The sequence below is a fragment of the Oryctolagus cuniculus genome, chromosome 6 (assembly GCF_051225735.1).
Source record: "Oryctolagus cuniculus isolate XC-2025 breed Fujian yellow rabbit chromosome 6, ASM5122573v1, whole genome shotgun sequence".
Taxonomy (NCBI): Eukaryota; Metazoa; Chordata; class Mammalia; order Lagomorpha; family Leporidae; genus Oryctolagus; species Oryctolagus cuniculus.
In genome coordinates, this window is record NC_142872.1 from 95,406,431 (window position 1) to 95,416,411 (window position 9,981).

The following is a 9,981-nucleotide window of genomic DNA, read 5'->3' on the forward strand; positions in this document are numbered from 1 at the left end:
TATGGAAGGTCTTTAATTCACCTTCATTCATAAGTGAGAGATTTGCAGGGTACAGTATTCTGGATTGACAGCTTTTTTCTTTTAAGATTTGGACCATATCTTGCCATTGTCTTCTAGCCTGCAGGATTTCTGATGAGAAGTCAGCTGTGAGTCTAATTGGAGACCCTTTGGAAGTAATCCAGCATTTCTCTCATGCACAATTTATAATCTCTTTTTTATGCTTTACTGTGGAAAGTTTGACTTCAATATGTCAAAGAGAAAATCATTTCTGGTCATGTCGGTTAGGAGTTCTGTGTCCTTCCTATACTTGGACATGCTTTTCTTTCTATAAATTAAGGATGTTTTCTGTAATTATTTCACTAAATAGGCCTTCTAGTCCCTTCTCTCTTTTCACACCTTCAGGAACTTCTAAGAACTTTATGTTGGATTGTTTGATAGTATCACACAGATCTCTAACACTATTTTTAAGTTTTCTAATTTCTTTTTTTATCTGAGTACAAAATTTCCAGATATTTTTCTTCTAGTTTGGATATTCTTACTTCTGCCTCACCAATGCTACTGTTAAGGTTTTCCATTGCATTTTTATTGAATCTATTGAATCTTTCATTTCTAATATTTCATTTTGGTTTCACTTTAAAATCTCAATTTCATGGGAAATTTTTCATTCATATCTTACATAATTTTCTTTAGTGCATGGATTTGCTTCTGGTTGCTTGTGAGTAATCCTATGATTAATTTTTTGAATTCCATCTAGAATTTCCTCAATCTCTTCATCCTCACATTCTAATATTGAAATGTTATGTTCCTTTAGAGGGAGTTGTAGTCTTCTTTATTCTTGTTTCTTGCATTTCTGCATTTATTTCTAGGCATTTGTAGATTTTTTTTTTACTCTCATGGCTTTTAGCTTTGAACTATGCTTCTGACTTGGTGGAATGTCTACACTTTCAGTAAATGCCAAGAGGTGTATGGTGGGTGTGGCCAGGGAACTCTGGTCAGTGCTCCAGAATGGGGTGAATAATACTCAACTTTGGTATGGTAGCTCTCCTCGGTAACTGGATGGAGAGGAATGGTCATCTCTGTTGCTGCAACCACCCCTTCTCCTTCAAGCTGAAAAATGCCCAGTGTTAGCCCCCAGTGTGCTCAACAGTCATCTGCACTGCTGTATGAACCACACACATGCTATGTACAGTCCTTCCTGTGAGCATGGTTCCCTCTGTTATAAGCTGCTCTAGTCAACCAAGGAACTGTGAGAGTGTGCACCAGCACTCTGTGATTGCTCAGAACTCAGCTATACTCTGCTTCCTCTCATGCTGTCACAGTGTTTTTCAGTCTCAGCACCCTGGGCTCTCAAGGTCAAGGAGTGGAAGTGGGGCCCCTCCACACCATTGGCCTGTCCTGTCCACAGGGAGATTAAGGTGTTAACCAGAGCCGCTGTCCATGTGTGTTCCAGCCCACTGGATCAAGTCCAGTCCTCCCAACCAAATTCAAAGTCTGTAAGGAATGCAGGATTTTCTCTCTGGTAAAATCTCTGGGTCACAGACATGCTCAGTATTCACCAGCTGCAGCCCAGCTTTCTTGACAATTGTGCTGGGCATATAGGAGAGTCCCACAGGTGGCTTTCCCTTCTAAAGGGATCGCTCCCCCTTATTTGGAGTTCTGGTCACCATCTCTGTCTGTTGCTCTTGAACTGCTGTGGTTGCCCCTGCTGACTGGGTGGAGGTTGACCACAATGGTTTCTGGGTGTGCACACAAAAGCTGGACCCGGTGCTGCCCGTGTATATTCAAAAATGGTACCAGCCCTTTCACTGCTGGCTGCAGATGGCTATTGTAGGGGAAAGATGGGATGAGCAAAAGCCCCGCTGCCATGAGGGATCTGAGCCAGACTCAAAATTGGTGCAATTCACTAAGCCCTCCCTCCAGCTGAATCAACAGTGGTGTGGGACCATGCAGTCAGATCGCACTTGGTTTTCCAGGGCAGGCGCATTTTCCCCCATCCAAGCTACTGAGGTCTTTGTTGTTTCATTGCTCACGTTCCGTGTCTGCAACTACCACATGGGTCCAGGCCGTTTCTCCTGCTTTCGTAGGACCTCCCACTGCAGTCTCCCCTGCAGTTTTACACAGAGAGTGTACTTTCTTCACTTTCTTTATATTTATTTCACTTAGCCTAAATCAGATCATCCTGTCAATAGTCTGCCATCTTGGAACCCCATAATTTTTATTTTTAAAAAATTGTGAGCTTACACAAATACCTACAATTCCAATTCAACTTCAAAGGATGTTTTTCTTCAGTCCTCTACACTTCAACCCTTCTGATTCAAGAGTACTGCAAAAAGTTCACAGAAAAACAAAATCAAAAGATAAGCTTATTTTGGTGGAAAATATCTTTTGAAATCCACACATAGTTTTTTCTTGTATTTTCTGTGAACCTTTTGAATACTCGTCATATTGTTTATCAGAGATCATTGCTCTTGTTCTAGCTACCTGGGATTCCTGAAGACTTTGTTTCTACATAACATAATTAGGAAATTATAGTAAGGATTGGATAAAAACTATTTATTTGCAATTGTGGTCTCATTTTATTTACACTAGAAACATAATTGTGGATTGAAAATAATATAGGGCTAGAGAAGGAAAGGAATTTCAGGTTTGAACAGTGCTTTGTGTACCCAGAAATTTACAAAGCAGGAAAAGAAATGATTTCTTGGGGCAACTTTTGAATAATTTGTCCCAGAACTATACATAAGACCTGCCATTTTTGTGGTAGTGGTGGTTTGGGGGTGGGGGATGAAGTGGGTATGTGAAGTTTTTCATTAATGAATTGATTTCATTGATTAATTTTTGGATATGTTTTTATAGTTTGAGCATCTCTTATTGGAATATTCAAATCTAAAATATTCCAAAATCTGAAACTTTTTGAGTAGCAGCATTACACCACAATCAAAGCAATGTTCTAAGAAAATTCCATATCATAGGACTTTGTTCTGTGCCCAGAATTACTTAGAATAGCATAAAACTTGCCTTCAGGTTATGTATATAGGTATATATGAAACAGAAGTGAATTTGTTCCTTAAACTTGGTCCTATCCCCAAGATATGTAATCACGTACATGTAAATGTTCCAAAAATTTTTTAAAAAATGCAAGATCTGGAAGCACTTCTATTCCCATGTATTTTTGATAAGGTGTCTGCAGTCTGTATATTCAAATTGTGGAGAGAGAGAGAGAGAGAGAGAAAGAGAGAGAGAGAGAGACTGCAATAGGACCTCTGATTCCAGCCAAGATGGAATTGTCTCATTCTGCCCAGATTTTCTTTGAAACAATATAAAAACCCCAAAATTAAGCATTGGAAGACACTGAGAAGCAGATGGACTACTTAGAGATCTCAGAACTTTATGGAAAACTGCCCTGGTGAGTTACCTGGTTTCCTTATTCCCTCCTATATATCCAAGAGAAGCCACTGCAGGAGCCTTCAACCTTAGATTGCAAACAAGAACAGAAAAAGAAAAACCAAGAGATCCCATTCCTCTTAGGCAAAGTATGGAAACAGAGTAAATATCAACAGCAAATATTTTTGGCCCTACTGCAGCCAATCATTCACAGAAAATCCCCCATCCCACTCCACAATTTCAGTGGTACTGTGTAAGGCATTCATTTTCCATGATAAGCCTCCACCCTGTAAAAGTAAATGGTGGTGCACTCTTTCCCTGACTGGATCCTGTCGGAATTTCTAAGCAAGAAATTGAATTCATCCTTACCCAACATTAACGAGATTAGAAAATGCTGTGCAAGTCAGATTTAGTCAACACTCCTCGTATCAGCAGTCCAAGGAGGAAGCTCAACACCTCCACCCACTGAACAAGATTGAATAGGGAAATTAAACATCGCGCTAATCCAGTCGGTATTACACTTCCCCTTACCCTTTTTGTCAGCATGACACATTAGGGAGCTGAGGCTCCAATCCCATCCAGTGTTAGTGGGGCAGAACTTGGTGATGAGTGGCAGGACTAGCTGACATTTAGTAATCCTCTCCACCAGTGTCATCAGGTTGCACTGAAGAGCTAAACTTCTAAGCCAAGTATACAGCAACAAAAGGGTTAGGCTGAAAATAAATATCCACCTGAGTCTTACACTATGCATCAATAGGACAACAGGAAAGAGAGAGAGAAACAGAGAGAGAGAGAGGGAAAATAAATATAAACTAGAGTTGCATAATAACAATTTTCAAAATTTCCAGCAAAAAAATTCAAAGATCACAAGAGAATGCCAAGTGCTGTGATGCAGTAGATTGAGCCATCACTTTGGGCTCCCACATCCAGGTTGAAGTGCTGGGATCAATTCTGGACCCCACTTTTGATCCAGCTTCCTGCTAATACACACCTTAGGAGGCAGCAGGAAATGGTTCAAATATTTGGATTCCTGCCACCCGTGTGGCAGACCTGGATCCTGGCTTCTTCTTGGCCTGATCCTAGTTGTTGCAGGCATTTGGGGAAAGAACAAGATTTATTTCTCTCATCTCTGAACTGACTACTCTGTCTTTCAAATAAATAAAGAAGAAAGAAAGAAATCTTACAAAAAAATCACAGGAAACTCCCAATTTGAATGAGAAGACAATCAACACTTGTCAATATCCAAATCAGAATTTGGAACAAGAATTTTAAAGCAGTCATCAAATCTATTTGGATTAAACTATTATTTGCTTTCTTGATATAATTTTTTAAAGATTTCTTTATTTACTTGAAAGTCAGAGTTACACACAGAGAGAGGAGAGGCAGAGAGAGAGAGAGAGAGAGAGAGAGAGAGAGAGGTCTTCCATAGGATGGTTCACTCCCCAGTTGGCCACAATGGCCGGAGCTGTGTCAATCCGAAGCCAGGAGCCAGGAGCTTCTTCTGGGTCTCCCACATGGGTGGAGGGGCCCAAGGACTTGGGCTATCTTATACTGCTTTCCCAGGACTTGACAGAGAGCTGGATCAGAAGTGGAGCAGCCAGGTCTCGAACCAGAGTCCATATGGGATGCCAGCGCTTCAGGCCAGGGCATTAATCCGCTGTGCCACAGTGCTCGCCCCCCCTTTATATGAATTTTTAAAGATTTCTTTATTTACTTGTAAAACAGAGTTACAGAACAGAGGGCAGATGGCGGGGGTGGGGAGGAGAGATACTTCCCTTTCTTGGTTCATTGCCCCAAATGACTGCAACAGTTAGTGCTGGGCCAGGCTGAAGACAGGAACATGGAACTCCATCGTGGTCTCCCTCGTGTCTGGCATCCTCTGATGTTTTCTCAAGTGCACTAGCAAGGGACTGGATTGGAAGTGGAGCATCTAGGACTCCAACCGGTGCCCACATAGGATACCAGAGCTTCAGGCGGCTGCTTAACCATCTGAACCACAATGTCAGCATCAACACACATTTTAAAATAGAAAATCCCAGCAGAGCAATAGCAATTAAACAAAAAGATCCAATGTAAATTTTAGAACCAAAAAATGTAATTCTTAAAAAAAAAAAAAAACTTGCTGTGTGTACTTAATCACAGAACAGAGATGATAGAGGATAGAAGCAATGGATTTGAAGACAGATCTATGGAATTTACCCACTCTGAACAACTGAGGAAAAACAGAAAAAGAAAAAACATGAGCATAGTCTCAAGAATCTGTGAGACAAGCACAAAAGATCCTTCATGTATCACAGCTCCAGTAGGGAAAGAGAGTGATTGAAAGAATACCTAAAGAAATTATGACTGAAAACTCCCCAAGCGTGGCAAAATAAATAGACTCTCACATTCAAGACGTTTAGTAAGCTCCAAACAGAATAAACCGAGAGAAATCCATGCTAAGGAAATTTCATAATTAAATATGTGAAACCTATAGACAAAAAAATCTTCAAAACAACCAGAGAGAAATATTACACTTCCTTTAAAGAAACAACTATAATCCCTGTAGATTTCTCCTTCGAAACCAAGGAGGCCAAAAGGAACTGGCACAACATTTTTCAACTACCAAAAGAAAAGCAAAGTCAATTGAGAATTTTACATCAAAGGAAAATATCTTCCTGGAATGAAGAGGCAGTCAAGACATTTTAAGAAGAGGAAAAACTAAAATATCTTATTACTTGTATGACCACCCTAAAACTGCCAAGGGGAGATTTTTAATCAGACATGCGATAATGACTATTGTGGATCATTGATTCTTTTTACCCCTGTAGATAGATTCATTGGAAGAAGAGGGAACCCATATGTACTTTCCATATTGAGCATCAGTGTTCTTGGAAAATCTTGGTTCAAGAATATTGTTGTCTGTTCCAAAGGGTGATATAACACTCTGGGTAGCACGAGCTGCAGGTCCAATCCTGGTTTCCCGTTGCAGTTTTGTGACAGAAATATGGTGCTATTCTGGGTCCTCAAACAGTTGTTCCCAGATGCAGGGCCAATGGCTAGTGACAGAGCCTCCACCTGGAGTTTGTGAGGCACCAGGAGGAAGGAATCTCCAACATCCCCAACAGGAGAAGGGTGATTCCTTAGAAATCAACCTGGAAATACTCTTCCAGGAAGAATGCCAGTGATCTCTGATGTTCTGAAACCGAGCCCAGGACTATTCTCCAGAAAAGAAAAGACTTGGATTCATCAGTTTTGTTCAAAATGATCATGGGTGAGGGTGAAAGAATAGCAATTTGCAAAGGTGTGACTTGAGAAAAAAAAAAAAAAAACTTTTCCATTATTGCTCTGTCTGAATATTCAAAGTCTGGAAGACATCAAAAGCAGTTAAAAATAAAGCAGATTGTTTTACTTATCTGTCATCCCAATGCAGTTTCCATATTATTTAAAATAGCAACCTATCTTTGGGTGACATTAGCCTTAGTGATGTGAATTGCAGTTTTCTTTATGATGTCAAGGCTTAGCTATTTAGTAAGTGGGAGGAAAACTATCTAACAGAATGTACCTTAATAGGAAGAAAATCAGTTCAACTGAATAAACTAGAGTTTACATTCCCTTGGTCTCTATTTTTCATCTAGTATTACCCCATGCTACCAGAGTCTCAGCCAAGAATTGGATTTTATTCTTTCTGGCTCTGTGATTTCCCCTCAGTATGAAATGTTCAAGCTAAGTCACATTAATAAATGCAAATAAATTTAGCTAGTATTTGCTTGGCTGATTCTCAAAGAGAATCAAGAAAGGAAATGGAGAACACCAATGATAAACTATGCAATGGAGCATTTTGAAATTGGCAAAATTGCAAGAATGGTATTTTATGGTGGCTCAGATATACAATATGTTTCAAAGAACATTCAGAAAAGTTAAATGATCAAATCAGAGCCTTTTGGACATAAATGGCATGGCATTTGATATATAGTAAATTTGATATATAGTAAATATTTGAAAATGATTTCAATACATTTCAAGAAAGGTCTGAGGTTAGATTTGTTGAAGAAAAGATCTCTGTAAAGCATATTGAGGTATTTAGCATTAGATTAGATTTTGTGCATGATGTAAGGGGTATATGTTCAATATTTCTTTTAGAACTTAAGGAGTCTTTTTAATCACCTATAGGTACACTGCTGCTCTAGTTGCTCACAATCATCAAACATGTGTTATGCATTGGGATTGTATATGCTTTATTAAATGTTATATTACTGTATCCCTAAATGCATGTGTGGTGAGAAATGATTGTCATTAGAATTCGCTGGAAGATACTAAGAAAAGAAACACATTCAAATTTGGTATTGCTATTAATGTGGGAAAAAAGTAAAATACAAGCCTGAAAATAAAATAAATTTAGTGGAGGTATGTTTCAGAATGGCCAGTGTTCTTATTTTTTTTGATTGACAATTTGATGTAGCATTTTCATTTTGTTTTGCTTTAATTCCACAGGTCTTCTGCCAATCACCATACTAGAGTTCTAAATAAGCCCACTGACATGATTTCCCAGTTGCCCAAATAGGGAAATGGTGAGATGTTTAAAGAATTTGATTACTGTAGTTTATTTTCCATATCAAGTAACTTAGGTCAACTTAAGGAAATTTCACAAGCATGAACTACTAGAGTTTTAGAGGAAGTGGATGCAGTGAACCAGTAAATCTCAAGAGTTTATTTTAACCTCAGAAGTAATTCTATCTTTACAGTTAATCAGTGACATGGTTAAGAATTCCAGAGAAAACAGCCTATTTTGCCAGGAGTATCTGCAGGTATTTAAATTCAAACAAGCAAGAAAATAAATGTTCAAAGATAGTAGTCTTCAAGAGCCTCATTAGAATTCATAAAAGGTTTCCCTTTAAACAGAGCTGCAATTAGAATAGCTATAATGAGCAACTGATCATGTTCACTGTTCTCCTGGTTTACCTGGGTCCTTTGGAGTTTATGAACCAGAAGCAAACAATCTGACATGAAACTGGATGGGCAGGTCTGCTCTTTTCTCTGACTGATATGACTCAGCAGGTTTTCAGGGAGAGTCACCTTGGGTTTAGACTTCCTGTGTTCAGGTCAGCTCTTCCATTTACTCACTTCTTGACCTTGCAAGTTCCTTTAACCTCTCTGAGCTCATTGACAAAAGGAGGCCCTATAAACACTTTCCCTGTTTACTTCATATGTTTGTCATGAGATCATGATGAAATAATGAATATGAAATTGCTTTGTATAAAATCAATCATTATACAAAGAATAACATGAAAGTGAACTAAATTAAAACCATCCTAGTTATCCAAATTGGTTAAATGTGGCCTAGCAATGATATCTGGTCATTTTTCACACTTGCAAATGAAAAACTCATTGTTAACCTATCAATATTATTGTGAGTGGTCCTGGCTTTGAGATATTAGAAGACAATTAGGGAACACAGATTGGATTGCCCTTAGGGGTTGAATAATGTGTTCTTCAGAATTAATAATTGCACAAGAAATATTTACTAAATGAAGTAATGAATTATAAGTCTTTTCCACAGAAATACATCTTACCTGTAGATTCAGAGTAGCTGGGAAAACTAACTGCCTGAGAATCATTGTCTGTTTTAGACATTTAGAAAAGCCTTTGATTTCCATTTTTATAGAACTTTATTTAATTTCTGACATTACCTTCTTAAAATTGATGAGCCTAGACATTCTAGATAATTACTTAGTTTATTCCTGATAAATACTTACTCTTCTTAATATTGAAAACAGGAAAAAGTCAATGAGGAATTGCAAGGCCTTGATCACTTCAATACCTGGATTTTGGTAAATCAAACAAGTTGTATGTCCAGTGGATCCCTATATGTCATCCAAGAACTGTATAGGAACTTATTTCTCTTGAAACAACCACTTTTTCCATGGACAATGAGCACCATTATGTGCTTATCCACATGCCAGTCAAAACTTGTGTGCAAAGAATTCAAAATGAGTGTAAATATATTCTGTTAGTATCACTCTCATTAAAGGAATGCTAAGGAAATCTGTTAAGTAGAAAGATTTAGTAAAAGATTTCACAATATGATAGTTATGGTGAAGTTGGTATTCTAATACCCATCAAAATACGGAAGACATTCTTCTCAGATCTGGAAAAAAATGATGCTGAAATTCATATGGAGACACAGGAGACCTCGAATAGCTAAAGCAATCTTGTACAACAAAAACAAAGCCGGAAGCATCACAATACCAGATTTCAGGACATACTATAGGGCAGTTGTTATCAAAACAGCATGGTACTGGTACAGAAACAGATGGATAGACCAATGGAACAGAATAGAAATACCAGAAATCAATCCAAACATCTACAGCCAACTTATATTTGATCAAGGATCCAAAACCAATCCCTGGAGCAAGGACAGTCTATTCAATAAATGGTGCTGGGAAAACTGGATTTCCATGTGCAGAATCATGAAGCAAGACCCCTACCTTTCACCTTACACAAAAATCCACTCAACATGGATTAAAGACTTAAATCTACAACCCGACACCATCAAATTATTAGAGAGCATTGAAAAAACCCTGCAAGATACAGGTACTGGCAAAGACTTCTTGGAAA